We start from the raw sequence: 27,709 nt of genomic DNA on the forward strand, positions 1-27,709 counted from the left end.
ACGCGAATGCATGTAAACGTTTGTTTATTCGACAACGGAGCAAATTAAATTTAACGACCGAGGTGAGAGAGGATTAATTTGCGTCCAGTTCGTGGATAGTGACCGGCCGCGCGATGGTATCGTGGGTGGAATCCGCGATACGCAGAGGCGAAACGGGGAGAGAAGAAGAAGAAATGACATATGAATATTTATAGCAATTATTGCTGTTACTAATATCGTCATCATGAGGACGTAAAAAACATATCCTGAACGTAAATGCCGGTTTCATAGACCAAGTTTTTTCCCCATCGGGATTTGCTTTAAAACACGTGATAAAACGCGCTTTATACACTGCCGGCGATAGTACATAAACGTATGAAATATCGAGCTTCGAAAAATATTGCACCATCGAGAGTAACGGTCGGCGGCGCGTTTGGAATATTGCGGATTCGAAGTAAAAAGCGGGCGGGAAGATGAAGCTATTTACGAGCAGAATAATATCGGAGAAAGGATCGCCCTGTGACGTTGCGTTTCTATTGATTACCAATTAATCCGTTTCAATTTACGCTTGACCGATTCGTGATCGCTGAACACACGTAACGTAAGAATGAGAAAAATCATTCTCACTGGCGTGCATATGTGTATGTATATGTATAATATGTAGACGCACGTTGTCGGTAGGCCGACGTTCCTATTAAGACGCATTAGCCTGCCGGCCGCAGCGTTCGGTGCCGCGTGTCCTGCAACGGAGAAATACGGTTACGGGAGGGGTGTGGGACGCGCGGGGTGGCCCGCTATGAGATGCCGTAATGATACCATTCGCCGGGCCGCTGTTAGTATTTGACATTACGACACGATAATGCAGCTGTACATCCTCGCAGGCAAATGGATCTTGACGAGGAAGCGACCAGCTTGTCATCTGATAAATGTTGCTTGCGGTCAGTCTGCGTGACGAAACCGCACGTTATACATGTCCAACCTTCTTCCCTCCTCTCTCTCTCTCTCTCTCTCTCTCTCTCTTTCTCTCTCGCCAGTACGCGATAAATGATAAATAAATAGTTAAGAGAGATTGGAGAGAGATTCTCCCGCTTTCCAATTGTCCATGAAGGATAGTATCGAGCAGGACACACGTACTCCATAAATTTACGTTACATAGGCCGCGTTGCGGATCACACGACATCGCGTAATTCTTGCCATGTCCCGCACAAGAATCGTCGCGGCGCGGCGCGTCGCGTCAAGTGAATGTGCGCCAGCGGTGGAGCAAGTTGCTTTCGTTAAGGAGGGATGTGCGTGAGGGGCGGCGGACAGAGAGGGCTGGCAGAGAGTGTATCCAAGGCCGATAATCCCTCCGGTGTTTTTCTTTTCCTCCTTCGTCCCCGACCCACTTACCACGGCATCGTAGAGCCCCAACCTTCCCTACCCGTTTTATCGGGTGTCGCCGCGGGTTATCGTCGTGGTTGCTGCCAGGGAGGATGAAACAGGGGGGTTGGCGGCGAGGAAGGGAGGGAGGGAGGGAGGAAGGGTGTGGGAGGAGGGGTGATGCCGGAGGGGTGTGAGGCCGCTGCCACCTGTTGGCGGGACAACGTCTTAGCCCTCCGTGCTGCTCCTCGCAGACGTTCTTCTCCGGCTGCCCCCTCGTTCCCGTCCTCCCATCCGCCACCCGTGCCGTTCGCGCTCTGCTCCCTCGATTTCTCCCTTTTTTCTCCCGAGTACAACTAGTAGTCACCACGGGACGGGCGATACGTTTTTCCGCGCGAGTCGCGGGATGGATTTAACCCGCCCTCCGGCGTTCTAGAACACGGAATCGAGCTCGCAGCGGAATGAATTACGCTTGTATTTCTGTACACGCGTATTTATCTCGTCCGAGAAGAACGCACGAAGTGTTTTAAAACAGTCTGTACCAAATAAGGAACAGTTGATGCAACGTCGTCGAGTAACGAGGACACATTTTTATAATCATTACGAACAATCAGATAGCTTCTTTTTCGTAATGAAAATGTTACTGTTACTGCATTTTCATTTCGGAGTATTCGGCACAGCATCGAGGAGTGCATCCACAAAGAACTCTTTACAAAGCGTTGTGATTTCTTGGTGGCTTTCTTAAATGCCAGGAGCTCAGAAATCGAAAAACTTTTCAACAGGAGCGCGCACAAAGCTGGCGAACTAAACAAACAATAAATTTCAACGAGCAGAGCGAGCGTTTTCGATTTCTCCACTTTGGAGGTCCCCTTTTAGCGGAGGACAAAGGCTCGTTTGTTGGGCCCAACCTTACAAAGGGCCCCATTGGTCCCGTGCACGCCATCACGACAAGACCTACGAGAGACTTCTTCCTCTTGGCTTCACGAAACGTTTATGTATGGCATTCCTCAGTTTGTTGAACGTAATAATAACATCAGATTTGTTTCACCAAAACTAATTACGTGTACGCGTTATCGCAAATTTATCGCATTCTTCTTCGGGATATTTCACAAGAATTAAATTCACTATAGCCCAAATGTAATGTTTCCTCCACCACAAAACTTGAACATAATTTCATTTGAACGAAGAACTGTCAGATTGTTCTACGTGAATTTCAGCGGAAAAGACTGTGAGATATTAAAGTCTGATCGCGATTGAGCACCCCTGAGTTACATGATGTTAATCGGCGCGGATCGCACGAAGGTTCCGGCGACTTTCCTAACACAGGTGGAAAGCGCTGCCTCGATAAATGTCGAAGCGGTCATAAAGGCCGCTTTTCTCCGTCTACGTGTGCGGAATAGCGTCGCGACGGCGGCTCGCCAGGTCGAGTTCAAGGGTTTCGAGGTGAAAACGGGACTGTGATTCCAGGCAGAAACTGGATCGACGGGTTCCTGACTTGACGAAGCCCTCGACCTCTGACCTCCTCCTCGCGGAGCAGGTCGGCATGAGGCTGCCTCGCTCTCGCTCTCGCTCGCTACACGAACTTGCCAGCGCGTGTGTATCGATCCTTTCAACGGAGTTTATGTCGAAAGCATCGCGATTCCCGCGATTTTTATGCCAGAAACAATCACGAGCGCTCGCGCATCTTGTTATACATTTTACGTAAAGGTAGAGAAGTAATATCAAATATGTTGATAAATATTAAAACAATATCAAATTTCGATGGCAGAAAGAAACGAAGGATTGAAAATAAGATACGATGCGGAACGTAACAGAACACTCGCAATACATCCATCTCAATCAATACCACCCTCATAAACAAGACATCCGTTCCGCTTTCGCGAATGAGCGAGCGAGTGCGGGAGATACCGACTTCGTGCTAGGCGATTCTCTTCCCTCGCGCGGTCGAAATTGAGTATGGCGCGTATTTACGCGAAAGCGTAATTTCGATTCGCTCCACCTCGTCTCGCCTCCATTTCCCTTCCCTCTGAGGATTCTTTATCCGCTTAATGTATCCTTTTTTCATCGTAAAGTTTTATCGCGCCCGTTCCCTCCAACTTTCTCGAGGCAATTCGGAGATATTTAATTTAACTGGAATTACGTAACTCGCGGCGTATGACGACTGTTAAGTTTGCAATCTGGACTCCGACGCGAGATGCATCGACAACGTTGCCGCGAATTTCTCTCAAGCTGTCAAGCGCGTCGGTAAGTTGCAGGTCCTCTTATTGTCCTCGAAGCGCGACACACGCCGCGTACTCCTGCAGGTACGACCGGCCAGGAAAATTCGCAAGCTCTCCCTATTTCGACGAAGCGCATTGGTCCATGGCGGAGTGCTCGTCTCCCGCTCCCGCAAGAAGGACGGACAGATCCAAATTGAAATGTAATGTATACCCCTACCCAGCCTCCGTTCCCGTCCCCGTGCCCGTCCTCGTCCGCCACCCTCGGCTCTCCGTCCTCCCGGCCGCGCGACTCCCCTCGATCGAAGATGGCTCACGAGGCCGCCGCGAGGGTGCGGCGGGGCAAAGGGACGACGGTGGCGCCGGTATAAGTGTAGGTGATTTACTGCTTCGGGCTTAATGGAGGCTGTTTACTGCTAATTAAAACGAAGCCCCGTTCATGCCGCCGTCCCCGCGCCGAGAACCGATTCCACGGATTCGTGCATTCCGCGATCTGCGGGATCGCAGACGGGGGATGCACGATACGCTCGCGGGGGTGGCGTGCGTCAGATAATGACGCGGCCGATATAAATACGCGACCTCCAACCGAGGGACAGAAATACGTGGAGATAACGGATAGATATGTTTTATTAACCTTCGGGGTTGAATGACACTACCAGCGGACGATATGGATATAAGGGGTGAACCGGACAGCAATTCTAACGAAACGGATAACTCTTAATTCCAAGGTGGCTAATCTGTGATTTTCAGGATAAAAATACGTACAAAAAATAGTGGTACGATTCTTTTATAAAAATAAATTTGTAGTGACACCAACGAGCGCCTTAAATCAATGAAAGGTTCCGCTGGATTACTCGAGTAAGATTGCGGATACGCAATGTATGAAAAAAAAGATTTTCACCCGAGAGTCGAGTAGCAGAAGCCCTCGTTTCCGCGGGAAAGTCCAAGAGCGGAACACGACTTTTCTTCGCGGCACAAAGCAAGACCAGTCTGAGCGACGTAATTAGCGTGATCTCCCATAAAATCGCGAGTTACACCCTCCTTCGCTTGCGGAGGGTGGAGAATGCGCGTCTGTCCTCCCCTTGGACGATAAACAATCGTTTGAGAAGCGAAGTTACTCCAATTAGCGGCGGGGGTTCCGAATAATACTCGCCTGTAGTCCTCTCCTTCTCTCTGGCTTCCCTCGCTAGTTTCTCTATCCTCTCTCTCTCTCTCTCACTCTCTCCTCATCTCTGTATTTATAACACAGTAATCTCGGCCAGCTCGTCCAATAAGAGCAACCCTGCTTTCCTTTTCCCAGGTTCCTCGCTTCTGCCCAATTAAACTGTACCACGTTGCAGCGAGCGTGCATGCTGCGTATCAATATCAATTATCCGGCGAATGACACGCCGGAGCAGATTAAAAGAACGGATAAAAGAAAGAGACGGGGAGAGAGAGAAGAGAAGAGAAGGGAGAGAATAAAGGGCGGAGAAAAAGGCGCGTAGACATAATGAGAAAGGAGGCTGTTAGCCTTAACGAGCAGTTTCGGCGAGAGTGCGCTGATATCGCACAATGCCGACCGAACGAATACGACGGAGAACGTTGCGGATCATCACTGGCTCAGTCAGGCCACTTTCGGTGATTCGGGCTTCGGGATTGCGAGGAACATGATCGTCGGAGCCGCGCGTGCTCGGTTCATCGAAATTTTCAGACGTCGTAACTCTTTTCTGACTTTTCTCGTCTGATGCTACGACGACGCTATTATCGCAAATTCGACCATTATGGCGTGTTCGCGGGGACAACTAGGAACCAGCTCAGCGAACAATCGCAGCTGCAAGACGGGGCGGCCGGATGCAACGATGGCTCAAAAGAACGCGATAAATTGCCGGAAAGCTCCGTCCAATTCCCGGGACGAAACACTAAGCAGATGGATTATGTTAAAGAGGTTGAGAGCGAGATAAACAAACAAAACACGCGGAGGGTGGCGCGCGCGAAAGGGCCCCGAGCGAAGACGTCAATACAGAAGAACGCTCGAGCAGCAGCGAGGATCGGGCTTAAGAATGGTAGAACAACCAAGCGGTGGAGGAGGAGGAGGAGATGGAGGAGGAGGAGGAGATGGAGGAGGAGGAAGAGATGGAGAAGGACAGACGGGGATGGAGGAGAGCCGGCGAAATGGACGAGTCTTGTTGGGGGTTGAAAGGGGCGAGCGAGAGGGTAAATCTTAAATAAAGTGATATGGAGTACTTTCGTATAAAAGCTCCATTTCCAGTACTACTTTAGCGAATACCATCTACGCGCGCCCGCGCGCACACGCTCTTTCTCTTATGTAGAACTCTGCAGGGATTTCGCGCGAGCGGTGAGTGCGGCTGCAGTCGTCTGCAGGATACTTATCATTTGTGATTTTCTTCAATTATCGATCCCTCACCCTTGCCCTGTCTCGGATACACAGTCGTGAGTCCCGTTCAACGTGCGGATACACGTATCCGAGGGCGGATATTCTCATTTTTACCTCGCGCGATCGTCTCGAGAATCTTTCCCAGATTCTAAATCTCCACTCCAAGTTGGAGCTGAATATGTAAATTCTCAATTTATCCGAAAAGAATTACCTCGACTGCACGGATAGCAACTTGCTATCACCGACGGAGGTTAAGTGGCGTGAATTCGGCAGGGCCTCAATGGGACTCGAATAAATTTAATGGCAGGGCTTGGCGTCGCGCTGGAGAGGCCCGAAGGCCCTCTCGCTAGGCGAGCAGGTGGTCGGCGTGGTGGGGGAGGAACGACCAGACCGACCGGTTTACATGGCTGGAGAGATCCGAGAACGCCTTTTGCCCCCCCCCCCCTCTTGCGGGGACGCGAGGTGTCGGTGGGACCGAAGGGGCACCGTGTATACATCCGTGAGTGTGTGCCGGTGCTTGCGCGCGCGCGCGCGCTCGGAGGATGGAGGCAGCGAAGGATAAAACGCGAGGATTTAAGAAATGGACGGTGATCTTAGCGTGTGGTCTTTATAGAATCCTTGAACTTAAGCACCTGCCTCGATGTGTGTACGTGTGTGTACGTGTGCTTACGTGCGTGCGCGCGCGCGCACACATGGGAGAGTAGCGTTCGAGCGGATTGAATGTCTCCCTGTGGAAAATAACGTTTATCATAGATAAAATCATAGATTGTGTTCGGTTATCCTGCGATTTGCCATCGCGATAATGAGCTCCAAACGTTTCGTTACACGCATTCGCTGGTTTTACAAAACCACTATCGCGAGGCTCTTCCTTCTTTTCTTGAGGAAATTTTCGCGTGTGCACAGCACACAGTGTTCTTTTCTCTCTCGGCTGGGTTGGGATTTAATTTAATGTCCAAATAAGTCACGCGTGAAAAATGGCAGCGCGGCTTATTGTTAATTTCGATCCGACAATGGGTGATCTCGCAGGAAGCCACGTCTAAAGGCCGTTACACAAAAGGAAGGAAAGGGTGACGGGGGCGCGCGGCGGACGGGGATACTCTTAAAAGGTGTTGTTAAAACCACCCTGCGCCGTGTAAGACATTTCGCGTCGGCACCTTTAATTAAAGCCATAAATCAATGTCAATTAGCCGGGTCACGGACCGGCGCGCAATTAATTATAATTAACAATTAATAATACAATAATTAGTCGCCAGGAGGAAAGTTTCGCGAGTCACCGCGCGGGACACAGCGCAGCTTTCCGAAATATGATATAATGGCGATCTCTAATGAATTCATCTTCTCGAGCCTGCCGCCTTTATTAAAACGCGCGTTGGATCTTAAGCCGGTTCCGAGACATTTTATTAAAAGGAACAGAGCATCCCGGCGGCCATCGTACCTACTGCGAGCTGATCTTTGAACCCTTCGAGCGTTCCTCCTTTCTGTTGCAACACGTATGCAGATATTTGATTTTAACTTGATTAGCCACGTTCAATCCTGGCGTGGATCAATTAGACTCGCTAGATCCCAGCGGTTTCGACCATTATTCATAGATAATAGAACGAATCTCAATGATAGCCTCCCGATTTTGTATTTCCTAATTGTTCCCGTATATAATCGCTATTGCATTTCACTGATTTGTCGTTCTCCTAGCGATTTCACTCAATTCAGACACCATTTCCGGTTCCAATCAGCCATCAGTCAATCGATCCTTTTATCTTACGCCGCCTAGTGGGATGAACGCCCCGCACGCATACGCCGACAGAGGTAGGCGAATCGCGTTATTTCCCGCACAATTTCGCTACCACCGGAAGGTGTCGGTAAATCAGCGACTTAATGAATTCGCCCCGTTCCCCGCGACCTGCCGGGGAAGCCCGCGAGATTTACTCTCCCGGTTATCTTTACGAGTCGCAGAGATACGCCTCTCTTGTCTCACTTGTCCCACAGGCGGGACGGGTTTACGGAGGGTTTGGGATGGTTGCAGACCGGCGCGGGCCAGGAAGTCGTCGCTAAATCTCCGCTGACATCTGACTGGCACGCTCCCGAAACGGGACGCGCCGCCACCCCGTTATGATTGTTAAACCGCGCACAGACTTCTGCACGCGTACGGTAATACGACGGCAATTTAATCCGCGAGCGTCCGCGTCGTGAGGAATCCGTGCCGCATGACTCCGGAAGTCGTGAACGAAAATGTGAGAGGTATACATTTTCTTTCGTCTCTGTGGGCGTATGTGAGTATCTATGCATACCTTCCTATCGCAGTACGACGAACATGACCATTTAACGACACGATTCTCGGCTGATTGAGATTCGCGTCGCTCGTACGCGATTGTGGATGTAAGCCTCCAGTCACACCTCAGGTTCATTAATGTGACTCCGCGTCCAACTAAAACGAGGCGCACCGAAACATTCGGCTTTTACGACGTTTTTATGTCGAGCGCTTGTGCAGCACCGGAAGGGCTAAACTTCGTCTTCACCGGGCGCTGTCATCTTCCATTATGCTATAATGACACTTTTACACTTCGGATAATGTCGCTGCAAAGGCACGCACAATGTAACCGCAGTGGGCGCAAAAACGTGCGCGCGCGCGCGCGGGGAGGAAGAGCGGATGAGGGCAGCTACATATATGTATCCGATGGGTGTGTTGGTGTGTATAGGTGCGTATAGAAAAACGGAGAAGCGGAGAAAGAAAAACAGTCGAAAAACGAGCGGCGCGTTGGCGGAGCAAAAAGGAACTAAACTCATTTCCGAGGCATTAACCAATTACTTTTTGCGAAAGGGTGTCGGTTACCTTCAACTTTCCACCCGCCCCTTCCGTCCTCCCCCTTTCCCTATATCTCTTTACTTCAGAGGCCGCTAAACCCTCCTCCATCTCCGTCGTTCGTTAACCAACTCGTCCGAACGGGCGAATACGTTAATGAAGAAAAATATAAACCAAGCTGATACAAGAAGATCATGGCTGAAAAGAGGGGATGGAAACGTATCGGGCGACAAAAATTCCGAATTCACCCCCTGGAGCACCGGCAGCACGTTAAAGGAAACATGAGACGGGGGGCGTGCGGTCCTGTTAGCGGGCACACGGCACCTGCATACGTTCTCTTAGTCGTTATCATTTGGATACAACAGAAAAAAATTGCCTCGTTTATTAAGATAAACTGCAACCACTCGCAGAATAGAATAATCGACATTAATGGACGAATTTTGAGCAAACGAGCTGCCGTATTCACGCTCAATCTGCATCCACGCGCTTAATTGCTATTAGGGATGCAGCGAGTATTCGGCAACTATTTGGTATTCGGCGTATTCGACAAATTTGCCCAATATTCGACGTAGCCGCATAGTTAATACTATTTAGCGCGTTCGTGTTCCTTGGCTTCTAAGTCTAACACGTTACATCGGAAAGGAGAATTGATCCGCGGAAGAAGTTCGCGCATCGCGAAAAACTGCGAAAATACGACGGACGCAGGTGATTCTTACTGTCGCGTCCGAGTCATCGAACTTTGGCTCACGGAACGGACTTATTATCCTCGCATACGGATCCCGTTGTTTATCTTAGATCATGTGATCGAACAGCTGAATATCACGAGTGATTCCGTAACGGCTGGATATCGGGTATTACGCGCGCGCATTCAAGTGTAGCTAGGTGTAATACGATTACTAGACGCGCGCGGACAGCGCAATGCACGGCGTTTCGTGCATTTCGTTTTCCGCGCTCTTCGGAAGATACCGACAGATATTTCCTATATTCAGGGCACAGGAATGCGCTACATTCTCTGGTTTATTATGGCGTACGGATAAATATTTCGAAAATATCTCACGAAAGATCGGCGAACGGCCGAAATGATGTTTGTTACTTGTTTCCTTCTTCTTCTGCTTTTCTGAATGGCACTCTGGTGGCGAAATGAAGACGGAAGAGTTTCACGTATGGAAATAGATCGAGGAGAACAAAGCGTGCACGCGCGCGCCGAGTGTAGCTCGTTGTCGCGTTTGCGCTAGCGCGCGCGGTCGATGCAATTACAATCGTTTCGACCGTAAAGGACTGCCAGTCAGCCATCCGGCAATATAGAGGCCGTGCAACCGGATCTAATATCTCACGGCTGGGTGGAGGTTGCGCACATATCATATTGTTAATCTCAAAACCGCGTCTATAAGAATCCACTTAATGAAATTTCCCCCGTACGACGGTCGCGCAATTGGTCGGCTCCAGCGGAAAGCCCCGGTACCTCGTGTCCCCCGTGCCTGCACGCCGGTGGCATTGTGGAGCAATTAATAATGTCATATTGCACCCCCTCGCTGCCGTTCCCCTAACCCCTCGCGCACCCCTCCGTCTCCGTGGTGGCGTCTCCAACTAAACGCTCACGGTACCATCGCTGTACCACCACCATCGACACACTACCACCACCAACCCCTGACGCACGGTACATCGCCCTTAGCACCGAGGGCTGTGTAGGCACCTGCCAGGGCCGACGATCCGGTCCTTACGACCCTGAACAAATTCCATGGAAATTAACGGGGATTCTAAACAGGGTTTATAGTACTTCAACTTGCTCAGATTTATTATTAAATGCACATTCGAAAAACAAGATTCCAACAGACGGTTCAAGAATGCGCAAATCTAAAACGGTGAAGCTTAAAATTCCACAACTTTCGGACACTCCGACCATCCAAGGAATACGGTTTCAGCAATTCAAAGATTCAAGAACAGAACTGCGTTCTGTTCTTGAAACGTTTAAAGAATTAAGCACTTATATACCTTTAGACTCAGACTATTTGGCGAACCTGGAAGAAGCAGGGAAAAAGCTGCAGCATCCAAAATTCAAAAGTAGAGCGATTCCTGCAGGTGCCGTGAACCAAGTTCCACGGACCCAAGCATCACGTTCGAACAGCAGATAGTTTTTAGCGATCAAGTGGCGCGTCGCACCCTTCGTGTCTTCGGCCCTGGCATCTACCTCCCGTGCAAGAAGAGAACGGGGGGGGGGAGGGGTAGGGGATGGGTGGAGGTGGGCACCCTGACTGCTAGCTCGGATATAGGCTGTTGTGAATATTACATTCCCTGTGTATATAGACGGTGCGCGCCCGGGTAATGCTCCGAGGCACGAGGGCAGAGTACAATAAGACGGCGCGCGCAATTAATTTTCGGGCTTTTGCTAATTAAATTTTTGCCCGTCGCGCGTGCCGTCAGGCCCGCGTCTATTATGCCCGCCAACGCTATTGACAGTTTCCAAGCTGCTCTTCTTCTTCGCTCTCGTTCAATTGTTCGATGGAGGAGTCGAACTGCAATTTTTCCCCCAGGCTTCTTCCAAACGCATCGAGAATGGCTGGCAACGGTAACAGAAACGTTATTCAATTTAATTCAGATGGCTCGCTAATAGGAAAATTAATCCATGTAAAAACGTGGCTCGCGTTGCCTCGCTCACTTATTGGATAGCAAGTAATTATCCATGCAATTATGTTTTGAAAGCCGAATATTAGAGACCAATAAACAAGCGGGGGAGAAACCATAAATTTGTGAAAAGGAGCGTCCAATGATCGGACCAGGCAATTATACCACCACCTTGTGTTCGTACAAGTGCTAGTAGATCCGTAGATTTCATAATGGGATTCCCCCAGGATCTCTAAAACTTCTAGGAGTCGTGTGCTACAGAGCGTGATACGGTAACGAGGGAGTTCAAGGTTAAAAGCGATGGAGACGGAACTGAGAGAGAAAAAGAGGAAGAGAGGTGGCGATCGGAAGGAGCGAGAAAGAGAGGATTGTCGTCGCGACGACAACGACGACGACAAGGAGAACGAAGAACGAGTGGCCGAACGATTTCGCGTAGTAAGTGAATTACGACGATGTAAGCCGTTCATGCAGTCGATATATTGACCGTAACGCAGGCGTTTATAAACAATGTATGGCACTGCATGGCTCTTCAAAGCTAAATGTAATCGCTTGACTCCAACGTCGTAATAAAAATCGCTCAAATGTCCAACGGTTTTTCATCTTTTTGCGAAATGGAATTTTTAACATTTTATACTCACACAATCGCATTCTGCAATCAACTCGACCGCGTTTACAGATACACGCAACCACCTCCACCCACGTGTATACACGGCAGACAATGGTAACATTTACTCCTACAGAAGTTTGAGAGCGTAGCATGCTCGGTGCTCGACATAGCGAGAGTTCAAACGTGCAAACGTGAAAGGCCCGCTCGCTAGGCCCCACAAAGGGCCCAGTGGAGGGGAAGCCACCGGTTACTTTGACGGGAGGGGAAGGGGGTGTAGGCGCGCGGGTAGGCGGGACACGCAACGATACAAAGACAATGTGTTTGTTGTCGATTAGCGGGAGGACGAGGTGAGGTTTTTACGAGAGTTTGGGCCGGGCCCGGCCCCGGCGAAGCGTAGTCGTTTACAGCCGGAAAGAATCGGGGGCCCGTGGCCCAAATGACCCTACCACCCCTCCAGCTGCACCTCCCCTGCCTTCTTCTCCCCCTGTATCTCCTACCAACCGCCAACCTGCACTGAGATTTACGGCAATTCGCTTTTTGCCTCCTTTAGGGCTTTCGTATTATCTTACTACCGCCGTTTCTGCTTCCTTCGCGAGCAAACCTACTTTGCCCCCCACTCTCCGAGCTCTCCTCTCCTTCCCCATTTCCCCTCTGCCCCGTCGCTCACCCGCCCAACCTGTGCTCTCGCCCGACAGTCTCTTCCTCCTCTTCGATACGAACGAGTGTATTTGTACAGGTAAGTACGAGCGGATACAGGTGTAACGCAGACACGAACGCAACGGAACACCTGAGTCCGTAATTATTTCGGGGAGAGGGAGAGAAGATAGCGAGGGAAAATGGTGAGAGAGATGGCGGAGAGGGAGCTCCGCCGGGAGACTTTAATTACGTCAAATTCGATTAAAACGATACACGTGCGCGTGTCATAGGAGGTTTCACCTCCTCCATCTCCTTCCCTCTACTTACAATTCGTCACAAAGAGCGCTATTTTTCGAATCAACGGGTCACCTATGCGTCAAACAGACATACCACTTTGGAGGACCTTGCAATGCTTTTTCCTGATTAAATCAACTATTATCCGCGCGCGCGAAGCAAAGGTCAGAGATCGAAAGTGAAAGGCCTGCATTAGATTGAGCTAATTTACGAATAAAGTATCCATTGGGATATAATGTTAGATTTGATCGATAACCGATCGGCCGATCGATTTTTAAGTCAAAGTGAAAGGCCGTGGACGCTCGGCTTAATAAGAAATCCATCTAAACGACTAATTGGATTCGGCTAATGCCCAAGTGCTTTATGAGAATCGCTTGATTTATAACCAAGATATGTGAGAGAACAGGAAACATAATTAATACAACTTTCTAATAATTTCCTGCCGGACTTTTATATCCCCTAAATTGTCTCTAATAACGAGCGGTATCCGTGTGTATTTTCGTCCGTGTATCAAGCCGAACGATCGATAGCCACGCAAAAATGCGATACCGTTCGATTCGCCGTCATCGTCACATTCCACGACACGCGGGAATCTCTGGCTGCGTAGGATTCTAAGATCTCCTCTGACGTCTGCTTAATTAATTACCGTCCGCGGTTTTAATTAGCCGCGGCTGCTGCCTGCGTTCCCCTGATCCCTCCCCCGTCTCCCATCCCTACCATCGGCACCGGCGGCATTGCTCCTCTTTTCACGTCGTTCCCTCTCGGTTTTGGTCGTGGAAAATCGTGAGTTACGCTAGCTAGATCTCGTGCAATTATACGCACGCACACGTCGCTATTCCGAACCGACCGTGACGTGTCCACACCTTCAACACACGCATCAGATGCTCGCTATTCTTCGCGACGCATGTGCGCATAAGTGCGTGACGCGCAGCGCACGCATTTCTCGCACATAAACTCTGATGATCGCGCTCCTTTATATATCCATGAACACGTTCACGTCGTAAGCGCCGCGCTCATATAAAAATTATTTGCCGCCTATCCAGTGATTATACTGAAGCGTATACACGTAACTAATAACGACACTAATGGCCAGTTTTAGATAATGTTCTCCAACCTTCGGAGAGAAAGAGAGAGAGTTAAAGCATGTTCGTTAAAACACTGACAACTGTAAATGGCACTTGATTTGCATTGGTTATCATGTTATGATTGCAAGGACAGTTGGAATACTTCCACTTTTAACGAGTCACGAAAAATCGATCGTCATTTGAATCTTCTTTATCGTAAACTTGTGAAAGGTGGATAAGTAGTCGCGCGTTTATAATACTTAAAATAATCTTTAGATCTCGCAGCTCGGATTGTAATTGTACATATAAATTAATATAGAATTATGTCGATTAGAAAAAAAATATATATATATTTATATATTTATATATTTATATATAAGGATTGTATGCCGCCGATCATCAAGAAGAAGAAGAAGAAGAGGGACGAGAGACGAACGAAAAGGAAATGTTAATTTTATGTGCAGTCATGTGTTGTTTATCATTACGTATAGAGGCTAATGGAGTTTTAAGAGTTCACAGGTCAGCGATTCGAGAGGATTTTGCTAATTCCGCGCTAGGGTGGGTTTAACGATGTATCATAGTACAAAAAGAGGACGAGGATAGAAGAGAGTCGGCTATATGTAGTTTCTCTACGAGAGAAAGCGCCCAACATCTCGTAAGTCCAGATTATCCCAATGTTTCGTGGACTCCGCCATTTTCTATTCGCCTTATCAACCGACACGGAATTCATGTATCATTTAAAGCGTCCCGCGCTATCATGTCAACGAATGGAACAAGCGTTTAAATTAAATTACTTTCTACATCCGTGTAATATCGATATTTATTATACAGTTTGTTATTTTAACATTAACGTAATCGCGGTTGCTGAAGCGTGCATCCCCATTAACGAACCGCCGGCGATATTGACGCATCAGAGATGTAAGAAATAATAAAATGCACCGCACTCATATACGGAGAACCCTGTGTTTCCGCCTCCCCCCCCCTCTCCTCATCAATATACGGAGTAATATTCATAATGTAATGGAACTGCCGTAATGTAAGCTAATGCATCCTGCAATTTCTTGAAAGCACTCGAATAATTCAGCAAAGGCAATGTATACCTAATATACTTAGAAACTTCCTGATATATTTATCTCGCAGTTAGGAATTCACAACCATTTTACAGCTGTCTAAATTGCCTAATACCTATCTCATATCATGTTTTTTAAATAAGAAGGGGAACGCACCGTAATCAAATTAATCTTGTCAGAGGTATGCGGCTGATTATGCAAATGTCCTTATTCCATTTGTCGCAGCCAACAAAATAGTCGGCGCTTCACGTTCCCGTTCTCGCTGTTATTTTATCCCCATTAAAAAAGACGATAAGATTCATTCAAATGACGAACGCACACGGGAAATTATATTCGCTGGAGAGTTTGAACAATAAATATTTTTAAGAGTCCCGCGCGTGTTTCGTTGCTGATAAAATAACATTGCTTTTAAGAAAACATAAACAATGTCAGGAAGTTTATCGGTATTATTGCATGAGTAAATAGTCCCCATATTTTTTTTATCTTTTGTTAAAAAACACTATATGTATAAACAGTATAAAATAAATTTTTTTAAAAAAAGAGGAAAAAAAGAAATGGCGAAACGCAGTCACGCAGTTAACATTAGAAATGTACGAACAGATAAACAGTGGAATTAATACCGTAACTTGTTTAACACACGCGCACGTCCGCCGCGTGTTCACGCATACGGAACGCCAGCCGATATACGAACTCACATACGCGCAGCGGCTTTTACTTAGGTGTTCCGTTACCATACATTATCCCAGAGTGCTCTACGGGCTGACTGGATTGAGATTCGCGACAGGTGGGCCACACGACCCTGCGCCATATGGAATTGACAAGTTTTTACGCGGGTTACCGCGGTGCCCCGATGTATCACGCGTGCAAAAAAAACTGTGGAAAACAATGGACACGAGTATTACATATTCCGCATGTTTGGCGAGATGCGTATAAAGACCTCAATAAAATATTCAAGGACTTTATAAAACGGAGGTCGCCGCGCCGCGAGACTGCGCATAATCTGTTTGAAAGCATCTCCTGGTGCATTAATGAAGTAGTTTTAATGGCCGCGTCGCAGCCAGAGTGCCCCCGGTCTCGATATCGAGCCGACCAGCGCGCGTATCAATCGTCCGAAAAAATCGCGCTCCCTCCGCGCGAGCGCACGATGAAATAATGAAAAATCGGCGGAACTGCCGCGCCTCGCCGAGAGTTTACTTTTCGTTACTACTTCGTTACCACTCGCTACTCCAGCGGACGCCTTGGTGCATTAGCTTGAATACATCCATGAATATTATCCTGTACTTTGCTGAGGACTGAAGGAGGGTGTCTGGAGACGCAGCGACGGGAGAGGGGGGGAGAGAGAGAGCTAGCGAGGGGTCGGTCGGTATATAAGGTATAAGGTAGTCCATTAGCGTTAATATTATAAACGTTAGCTGCCCTCTGGCCATCCCTGTAACATACTCACGTGCGCCTGCGTACCTCTTTCCCTTCACCTACCTCCCCGCCATCCCCTGCTCCCGCTCCCCCCATCCTCCTCTACCCTCCGCCATACCCCTCCCTCTCGCCATGCACACGTTCTGTCTGCGTTCGCCACATATCCACTATCTTTCTTCCACACTCTCCCTCTCTCTATCGCGGGTGTACGCTCACCGTTATCTCTCTCTCCTTTTCGCCATCGCCTCTCGATCGCTCGGTCCCTCTCTTTCTCCGTCTCTTTCTCGATGTCTTGCATATATTCCCATTTTTCGCGTTCTCTCTCGATCACACGTATACGCTCTCTGTCCGTCCTCCTCCGTGCTTTGCTCGTTCTCCGTTGCAGCGGCGGTTTCCGATATGCGTACCTTCTCTATTTCTATCTCTATTTTGTGTACACTTTGTATCTATCTGGTTCTCTCACGTATCTTCATACGTATCTCTCTCTCTCTTTCTCCCTTTTTCTCTCGCTCTCTCATGCCCGTTCCTTCTACCCACACACGGTTATCTCTGTCTCCGTGTTCTCCATCTCTTTCCCTCGTAAACTCGTTTCGTCTCTTTTCGTGGCAAGTTCCCTTCTTTGTCTCGCCATCTCGTAGGAACCTATCCTCTATCCCTCTTTCTCTTATTTACTCTTCCTCCCTTCTCGTTCCTACCCCCCGCACTCCAGTTCGCCGCCGCACGCACACACGCGGAACGCCGCGTAGTCCCAGCGATTCACATGCACGCACACGCGCGCCACGTGAAGGATACAAATACAAGTCGATACGAGCGGCTAGTACACGCGCGCGAGCGCAATCGAGTAACGTAGGTGTACCATGTATTGTGGCAGATTTGATGGGTTTATATTGTGAATTAAATCTTAGAAAAGTGGAGCGAATTTTTGCGAAGCTGCAGGAAGCGAATTCCGGAAAACGTATGAATGAAACGACTGCCAACTCTACCGAAATAACTCGTCGTGTACATCACGAGGTTTTAGATCTCCCTTGTCTCTCTCTCTCTCTCCCTCTCTCTCGTTATCGTATTACGAACGTTTCATTCAATATCTCGATCTTATCGCTGGCACGTGTACTGATTAAGCGGCAATAAAATTAATTATTACGTGCACTTTCATAAATCATTCGGAAATCGGCAGACAGGGAATCGAAGGTTAATTAGGAGTGCAAAATGCATATGTCGAACTGATTTGGTAAAACGTCGACGAAACCGCGGAAGCATCGATAATAATGTGCGCTGATGGTCCATTTAGGTATTAACCTCGGGCATAATATTTATCTGGCCGCTCTAAGTAATAAATCCTCTTTGTGATTAATGTATCGAGGATTATTTCAGAAAGAGCGCTGCCTGCCGCGCACCGTTTTTATAAGCCCGGAATTACATTTTTCATTAATACGCGTTCAACTTTGTCCCAATCATTAATTATGTACGCGCAAATTAAACGTTTTACCATTTCGAAGGCTGTGCGTAAAAACTCTATTATGAAACATTGCATGACTAAGTCACGAAACCTCGTCACTCGTACAACTCGTATACTCATACTCGTACTCTGCTGATATCGTTAATCGTCGTATCTTATTACTCTTATTTTGTTTACTGAAACCGTTATCTACGATGGAGCGCCCGATGAGTTATCAATAGGCATCCAGAAAATGCGTACGGCGCCACACATTTATTCACGTCTATCTAGCGCCCGTTGACTCCTGCTACATTTATCATAATAAACATGTTACAATCGCAATAAATTCACTTATTAGCGTATCGACTATCTTGCCCGTCAATGTTGGCTCGCTCGTGTCGCAATTACCGTAACCCTTATATTTAATTTGAGATCTTTCTCGGTCTCGAGAACACGCACTGATAAACGAAAGTCTCTCCATCTGAGCGTCCTCATTATCATGGTGGTTTGAGGTGGCAGTAAGGACAAAATCGACATGGACTCGCTCGCGCTAGCAGACGTCCCGTCTCGTCGGAAAGTGGCAGTTTGCAATTAAACGACGATGTTATCGTAAAGGGCGGCGGGCTCGGTTGAGTGTACATGGCAGCGAATTAAAATGTAAATACTTGATTAAAGTTAATCCCGGGCAGGTGAATAAACCTGGTACACAAAGACAGAGAAAGAAATACGGCGGTTCCACCGTGGGGTGGAGGTGGGAGGTGGGATGCGCGACGGCACGCGGTGCACGAGATGGCGAGAACGAGGGGAGGGCAGGAGGGAGGAAGAGGAAAGCGAGATATCCATAGTGATCCTAAGGGGTGCTTTTTATTGCCGCTTTTTATTAGCTGAGTAGGTGTACTCCGTTCCACCGTTGCCCCTCAACTCCACCCCGTAGCACTCCGAGCCACCCTTAGCCACCAACCATCCCCCCATTTCACCCCTCTGCCGTCTCGCGACCCACCGCCTGCGGAACTGTGCTGGCGTGTGGAGCGCGTCGGAGGGTTGATTAAAACTAACGTTGCGCCAAGAATTACCCTGTGAGATTGAAAATTAAATTAATATACAAAACCCCCGCTCCACCCGGGGCTAATTAGTTATATGATAGTAATTAAAAGTTAAGTATATCTTCGTGCGCACGGACGTATACCGGCGCAGCCCGCCACTCTCGGCTGTCATCCCCAAAACGGCCGTGAGCGAATCCTTTAGCCCCGAGGCGGCTATCGTACTTTAAAAAGCGCGATGTCACTCTTTCCGGAGCAAGCTCCCTCCGGATATTTTTGCGACTCGCACTTTCGTCAGATTTAATTATTAAATTAACTTCCACGTAACTTTTATTCCCTCTCATTAAATTCGGCTTCTAGATTCACTTCCATGGATCGCGAACATTTCTATCCGTCAATTTGCATTCTCAATTTACACGGCGCTGCATAAGCTTTATCAATCAACTGCTCGTTGCCCGTAGCGGCCGTTCTGTCGTCCAGGCGGCTATGAAAATCACTCTGCAAATAACATATGTATTTTGCTGTTGTTGGACATGAAGAAAATCGAGCGCGCAGCTGGCGTGACATTAATTCCCATTTGTTGCGCGCTATCTTTAGTCGAGCAATCGGTATTAACGAATACTGGCAACAAAAGACAAATTATTTGGCCACCGCGAGATCTCGCGACACAACCTTGATGCGATAGCGCGCATAAACGCGCACGCGGTTCCCTGCCAAACTGAAAATAGTCGGCGAACTAATATCGCGACGTTGGAAATATTTTATACCTACGTTGCGCCGCACTCTCATATTCGAGCAACTTTCCTTACGAGTTATAACGTGCGCGCGCGTCTCTGCCTTATATCCGCCTTCGAAAATAATTCCGGTAACCGTGATTCCTTACGAGTACGACGGCGTATCGTGGGCGCGCAATAACGCGAGAGGAAAAAGGGTCTCCACGTGGTCGCCGATGCGCCCTGGTTCATCATTTCGAATGTAACATCGCGCGCGCGTACGCTCCGTTATTTTCCGGCTATAACTTCGTCCGGCTCACTTAACAATATTCGCGGTTTAGTAATGGACCTACAGGAATCCACGATATCATCTAAATCCGGGTGATCCGCAGAATTACAGAATTATAGAGAATTACAGGCTAATGCTCCTCGTTTCTGATTACGTCGGCTATGAGATTTTAATTGGTTCGATCGGCCATTCGCGCGGGTATCTGTCAGAGATAGCATCGTGTGAGATGTACAGTATCGTGCAGAAGCTCGCACGTATTCGCGAGGCGGATCCGCAAAATTTATGAACGATAACGCAATTATCCGAAACCGGCAGACGATTTTACTAAAATTCGCGAGCGCTCGGTTCGGACGAAAACCTCGTCCGATGTCGATAAACCTGTCGATAAATCACGAATAAATCGCACGGAAGGATCCGTCCTACCGTGTCAATTTGCTAATTCCGTATAACTAATAGAAAGCGCGTGCCAACGAAACGATATCCCGGTATTAATATCTTATCCGTTAACGTTGCTGCGTCGCGGCTACGTCCAGATGGAAATATCATTTACAAGAGAGGAGATCACGGACCGTGTCCGTGGAAGGAAGCTGTATACCTCGAGACGTAGAAATCGTAGTAGACCGGTCTGGAAACTACGTCAATAGCCGACTCTCTCCCTCTCTCTCTCTTTTCGAATCCAAAGATTGCCAATTCAATCTCATTGTATCGAAAATCTAATTCGAGCGGCAACTATGTCGATCAGAGTTACCAACGAATTTTGCATGAAACGAATAATCAATGGCATCAATTCGTATGTGGCCGACAGGCGCACGACAAGACGGGAGGATAGCGTCTCCGCGAAGAATATTCGAGTCCGACTCGAAACTTGAAAACCGTTTGGCGGCGGGCCAGGGCTCACGTAACTACTTGTTTTGCCAAAGCGACGCGACGCCCGTCGCCCTTCGCCTTCCGCCACCACGGCGGCGTAGCTCCAGTCGATTTTCGAAAAAGGTTAACACCTAGTCGCCCGGATCCGACCGCGACGACCACGTGGCAGCAGACGCGCCTGCGTGTCGCGGTCTCTCTCTCTCTCTCTCTCTCGCTCGCTCTCTCCTTCTTTCTCTTTCTCTCTTTCACTCTGTCTTTTTTTCTCTCTCTCTTTCTCTCTTGCAACCTTACTCAGAAATTTCTTCTCAGTCTTTTCATAGCTATCGGTCGACGCGATGCTTCCACCGCGGAAAAAGTTTCTGTCCGCACACGGCGAATCAGAGATCCTGATTGTCGCGGAGTGCAGACAACTCAGCGATAAGAAATGAAAATATTCAGGAACACAGAAGCCTGGAATATTCATAAACTCATGGGCCTAGGAGTACACATCACCGAGAATGGAAACAGAGATCTAAGAACATGAGGTTCTAGACATACCATCGTTTAAATAACGGCCATGCGGAGATCTGAGGTGCCCGAAATTAATGATCTAGGAACGTAGATGCGTCTTGGAGCCTGAGAACAGCTAACGGCTCGGGTACGAACTACTAGCTCGCAGCTGCCACGGATTAGAACTGCGACAAACGCGTGCCATGAGCTGCGCTGGACATTAAACCCTCGAGGGTTAACGCTACTCCTGTGAGTATAAACGCGGGAACTTTGGTCGAAGAACGAGAAATATTTTGATTGCTGCTGTGTAAACGAGGACTTCACACGTGGACACTAACCCTTTCCACCGACAAAGACAGAGACTGTATTGGGACAGTGTTTTCCCATTTGCAGGTAGACTACAAGTGTCCCAAGAAAGAATCGTAGATACGGATCGATCAGACGTCACATGTACGAGTGACCAAAAAAATCTTCAATCCAAAGTATGTACTAGTGTCCGTGTTTTCGACAAACTTCTGGATGAACAAGGACTTGTGCTATTCGCGATGAATAGTTTAATTTTTAAATACATATTTGCCGCGAAACATAAAACGTTTAACTGCGGCCTGTGTAAATAAGTGAGATTCAGATTGAACCGTAAGGGTGCGCTCATCGATTTTTAATTCATACATTGTATGTACAAATTGATAAAATGTGAATTTATATTCGCGCAGAAGCGTATAATTTTTTAATTCATATTATCTGCAAAGCTTTTAATATTTAATTAATAAATGCATAAACAAGTAAAATCCGAATTCATGTGACCGGCCCATTAATTTTTCATCTATATATTTTCCGGTAAATATAGCTGATGCTTACATTTGCAATGGATATTTTAATTTTTAAATACGTTAGAAATTTACGAATATCAGTTAAATTTATATGCAATGTGCTCATCATTTTTTAATGTGTGTGTCGAATAAATAAAGGATTGTGGATCATCACGATACGGGTCCTCTTTTTATTCCTATGATTAAATAGATAGAATCTGTTTTTTGTTTTTATAGCCGATCGGTCTCTATTGATACGAATGTAACTCCGTCTCGACTATACCAAGATAAATCTGCCTCGTTCCAAGAAGATCCCGAGGATCCTAAACATCCACGATTTCGTTCCATTGAGATTCTTCACGTGCGCGATCTCTCGATCGGTTTTCTCCACGAGTGACGCATCGACCGACAAATCGCGCGTACATGAATTGGATCATCGAGCCCCGAGCGAGAGTCCCGAGCGTTTATCGGCGACGTCGATCTTCCGCGAGCAGATAAAAAGCATGAGCCAAGTTATCGGAGCGTCACACTCACCACGATCGGCGGCATGCGTACAGGCCGTACAGCTGATCGGTCGCTAAATCCTCTTTGCGGCAGCAGCACTTTTTCACTGGATAACGACGATGATGATGCCAACGACGACGACGACGACGACGCGGTCCTTCTGAGAATTGGCGGCGCTCGTCACGAGCCCTCTCGCAATCTCTTCACGACACACGGTACACACGGTCCTCACGGCACACCGCGCAGCGACGCAGCGGAGCGCGACGGCATCGCGAGCAGGTGTCCACCGGCCGAGTCCTCGTGCCGCTCGCGAGGATCCTCCGTTCTGTCCTCCTCCGCGGGCTATCGATCTCGGGGAACGCACGCACGCCGCGCTGCTCGACGACCACCGCGAGCGCGCCCGCCAATGCACCAGACGTCCGCTTCTCGGTCTCGGACGCGCTCTTCGAGGTCTCCGTTCTCGATCAATGGGCCAGCACGAGTTCGTACGCCCTTCTCACTCGACGTCGATCCATTAAAGATCGCGTGTCAATCTGATCTGTCTTCTATCGATGATTATTACACTACAGCCAGTACAACAAGTAAGGGTGACTTGGATTTGCAATCGAGGTGTCGACCGTTGCCTGCTGGCGATGCTACCTGCTACGGATGCGACGCTCTCCTCTTCAGGATCGCGAAACATCGGGTGAATCGCGCGATCGATCGACGCAACTCGTGCAGCTTCCTCCTCTCGATCTACCGTGCCCCCGAGCTGGCTCTCTTCGGAGTTAATATTCGATCTACGGCGATCTTTGAATCGCCCCGCGATTGCAAACACATTTCAACACTCGAAACATCTTTGCGTGGAGATCCTTGCGACAGGAATCCAAACGCGCTTATTTCAGATATCACGGACGCGCGTCGCGTTATAACTCACGCTTACTTTTTAATACACTCCGCGCACCGAGATGGCCTCTCCGCGTGTCGGCTCTGCGGAGAACGCGAGCGAGAACTCAGCGGAGCTCCGCGTGTTTCTTGACGTGACACATTCCGCAAACTTCACCGGGACGCACGCGTCCACGACCTCGACTCTCGAATTTCAGCCCGTCGCGGGCTCTCAATTCGCACACGCACGCGCGCGAACACGAATGCCAAGCGAACTCGCTGACCGGGAACTCGAAAATGCGCGATGCAGCACGTCGCCGGAGAGCACACCGCGCGACGCGCAAGGAACGGAGCGGCGACAGACCGATTCGCGCTGCACGACGTCGGACGAACGAGTGGCGGCTAGAGGAGCCGCCGCGTCGTCGGCTTCCCCCCACCACGCGGCGCACGTCAAAGTAGCGGGGAGAGCAGGAGAGCGTTGGAGAGAGCGCGAGAGTGCGGCGGGCACGATGAGGACAAGGATCACCGACGAGAGGGATGGCGCGCGGTCTTCGGAACCGCAGCGGCGGCAGCGGCGGAGGGAGCGGCGGATAGATGGACGTCAGGGGCGTGAGTGAAGGAGGGGCGTCGATACCGGTCCCTCCACACCGCGGGACCCCTTTCCCCCCGGGGCGAGGCGCCCCTCCGCGCCGCGGCGCGCGCTCCACGCGACTTTGCGAGTGAAACATTTCGCGGGTTTTGTGGACGGGCGAGAGGGACGAGGGGCTGGCGAGATCCGGTGAGGGGTCCGGAGGGGAGGACGGGAGGATGGCAGGAGTAGGAGGGCAGCGTGGGGCGAGGAGAGGAACGAGCGGAGAAGAGGGTTGGGTGGGAAGACAACAGTATTCCCGTTAATTGAACGACTCGCGCGGGGCGGAGGAGCGCGTCGCGGGGGAGTAGAGGGGAGGATTACTTGCAGTAATTACTTATTTTTATTACGCTCCGCCTCGCCGTGTCTCGCGCCAGCGAGCGGCCCCCGCGGCCCCCTCGCGGCGACATGTTGGAAATCTTTTCTCGCGTCCGCGATATTGCCAGACGATGGGTTACGTACCGGAAACCCGCTCCGAGTCCTCTCAACCACGAGCGTCTTAGCGTTAAATTAGGGTGAGAGGAAGAAAGAGAGAAAAAAAAATGATTGAAAGGGAGAAAGACTACAATGTGCCGTTGTTGATCATTTTACGCAATCGTTGTATCACTACTTAATTTCTTTCACCGCTTTATCGCTATCATGACACAATTTCGAGCACTTTTCCGATACAAACGGATACGTCTACGAAATTTGCGACGCTCAAACTACAAAGATCAATGCTAACTCGACTCACTGAAAAACTCCTGTTCCCCGAGTCGAACAGAGCTGCGACTAAATGTGCACGCTATGGCGTTCCCTAATCGGGCCAACCGGATACTTGAGGCCATCCGACGGGTGAACGAACCTGTAAGGGACTGGATAAAACCGTCTCGGATCGACGGTAAGTCGGTATGCGATCGCCGTCAGTTTTTCGAGCGATTACGTAGTAACACATCGAACCATTACCGGTGCGGGGCTCTTTTTACCTGGTTGAACCGACCTGCAAGAGTCGATTTACATAGCTCGCACATACCCGATATGCATTTCCGACCCCGTTTTCTCGTTTTCGCAATCAGTTTCCCATTTAATGATTTTAGCCTTGAATGCGCTAAAAGTTCAATAAACATTAGACCGCTGCGACGTTAACAACGCTATCAAGTCGTGCAACCTTGGTGCGATACGAATAATGCCCCTACTTTGTTGCAGGTAGATATGTTAATTTGTCGGACGCCGTAATGCAAAGGTTTTATTTTTAACCAGTTTTATTTCAAATGTAAATTCGACGTGACGCATTTACATGTACGTAGTACCGATCACGTATTCTAGGATTAAATTCCAGAAGTGGAGACGCGAGTAAATAGTCCTCCTCTGTGCTCCAACCGAACAGCTTCGCTCGTCCTCGGCAACGTTCACGGTTGCCGGGCCAGAGAGTGCACTTGTCAAAACTTTTATCTTAGCTCGCATCTCGCAGTGAGAGAAAAACATGGAATGGAGGTGAGGACAATGGCTGGTCCTCCCCGGTTGTCCTGTCGGCGGAGAGGAGTGAGCGGAAAAAAAATAAGCCGACAGAGGTTTCGGATAATTGCGGCGGATAGTTCGGAAAGAGGCGCCGACACTGGCTTTCCCTGGCACGCCTGTCAGAAGGTATTAGGATTTCTATCGCGGATCCTGCCGTCCGCGGGACTCGTTAACGGATCTTAGGATTGTTCCTTCGTAATCCAATAAGGATGAGATTCCATGCCACAGTTGTTTTTCTAACTTTCCTCTCCTCTGAACGATCTGCCGATCGGCTAATGATAATGGGTACAGTTGCACCTTGGATCTTCGATAATCGATCAACTTAGGAAAATTCAATTATAGAACAACTAGACGAATTGAGATTATCACGTGTCGTCTCTCACGTCAGATTGACATACCCAAAAGAATTTGCAGCGGATGTCGCAGCTGGAAATAAGGCAGATATCATATCGCATCCCGTGATGCCCGCAGGTATATGTCTTGCGGTCACGTGGTGGTGACCTTAGCTCGTTTCTGCTCTAGGGTGGTCGGCCCTTTGGACAGGTCAGTTCGGGATTCGGAAGCTGCATTGGGGCGGGGCGGACGTCAGATGGAAAGCAGTTCTAATTTGATACCAAGTCGGGAGGCCAAACAAACAGCTACATCGGATGGTCTTTCAGCTGACGTATCAGTCGGAGCTTTGATGAAAATTGCCGTACTGACTAATCATAACGCGTGCAACAATCGTTACAACATTCGTCGGTAAGATACGGCACGCGATACAGCATTGCTAAGGAATCCCAATTTAAATTGCTTCCATTAATTGGACCTGTCAGACAATCCGATTGCCTGTAGTATATACTATCGTGTAAACTTTAAGTCTGTACGTTTATTGCAAAGGAATTAAGCTTAAACTAACGGTAAACGGTACGTAATGAATGCGGTGATATGTTCACCGTCCCGCATTATCGCGTCCCCCTGCGAGAAAGAGAGAGCACCGAAGCTTCTCAGAGGCCTCGTCGATTCTCGCGGACGATTCTTGCTCGACCTTTTTTCCACAAACTTCCGAAGGTCATTACGAGGTTCCCAAGAACGCTTGGGACTCGTAAAGTCCTGTCGTAAAAATCGCCAAAATACACGCACCTTACATGGTAGCCCCGTGTAGGCGGGTGTCATATCCCCGCAAAATCATTGCCACTAAAAATCAGAGGTTTCCGCTGCAAATTTATAACGGTCGGTCTCGTGCGTCGTGTGTGTGCCCGTCCAGAGGTGTTGAATATTTCTCGCTACAAAAGAAACGACGTGCCACTTATTGAAAGCGAAACGCAAGAATCGCGCCCGGTTCTGGTCATTCCAAAAGACGTTCTCGTTGTTCGCTACGTCACGAGACTTTCGAGAGAGCGAAAGAGGCTGAGAAAAAGAGAGAAAATGAGAGAGAGAGTTTTCCACTTCCTCGCAGGTGTTCGAAATTGCGAATAATATTCATTGTCCTAAATTTTCCGTAAAGGCTATCATCGCTAATTGGAGAAATGTAGCAGTTCTAGCGGCAATTCCGATCCAATTAACTCGGGGAACAAACAATGAGGAAACATACTGTGGTATTCTCGGATATTTACCCCATTTCCGTGTCTACTGGATTTCCTGCGGGTTTTTTGACCGACAGTGCGTATCGACTTCGGCGGTCGCTTTCGGAAAATGCGAGCGGCAACAAAGAACGCGGGTGCGCGTGGAGCTCGAGGATCGGCCGAGGGCTTTCCCGGAGCAAATATGTTTTCGCGGTAAATTTGGCCGAGTAAATGTGACGTCGCGAGGCACCCTTAGCTTTATTAGCCTACCCTTGTCCCTCCCTCTTACCGTTCCGCGTTCCCCTCAATCCGCGAGCCGACTCGATGCATGATACCGATCCGTATATAATGTGCATACGCGGAGATTTGCAAGGCATTATGCGCGCCCGCCTCCTCGAAATGCAGCTCGCATATGCGAGCACTTGAGTGCGCTTCGAGTGTCGCGTAAGCTACGTAGGAAAAATATGTTCGACGGGGTGCACTTGTGCGAGGGTGGGTAATTGGCTCTCTTGATCGCAGGACCGCTTTTCAATGTCCTCCCGTCCTTCCGCGCCCTTTGCTGACCTTTCTTGACCGGTCGCGTCCGCACTCGCGCCATT

At 48.9% G+C, this 27,709-nt stretch overlaps 1 protein-coding gene across 2 annotated transcripts in view; it reads right to left on the minus strand.

Annotated features, from left to right (window-relative positions):
- The window catches only part of LOC105283676 (LIM/homeobox protein Lhx9), a 172,974-nt gene that overhangs the window by 47,708 nt on the left and 97,557 nt on the right, over nucleotides 1-27,709 (minus strand). Inside the window, exon 1 of one of the 2 annotated variants that reach the window (XM_011346640.3) lies at nucleotides 22,608-22,730. The exons of the other annotated variant lie outside the window; for it this stretch is intronic. The gene's annotated coding sequence lies outside the window, so the exon portion shown is untranslated. Of the gene's footprint in view, nucleotides 1-22,607; nucleotides 22,731-27,709 lie in introns of those variants that run through there. 2 annotated transcript variants of the gene reach the window in all.

Source organism: Ooceraea biroi, chromosome 10, assembly GCF_003672135.1.
Source record: "Ooceraea biroi isolate clonal line C1 chromosome 10, Obir_v5.4, whole genome shotgun sequence".
Lineage (NCBI taxonomy): Eukaryota > Metazoa > Arthropoda > Insecta > Hymenoptera > Formicidae > Ooceraea > Ooceraea biroi.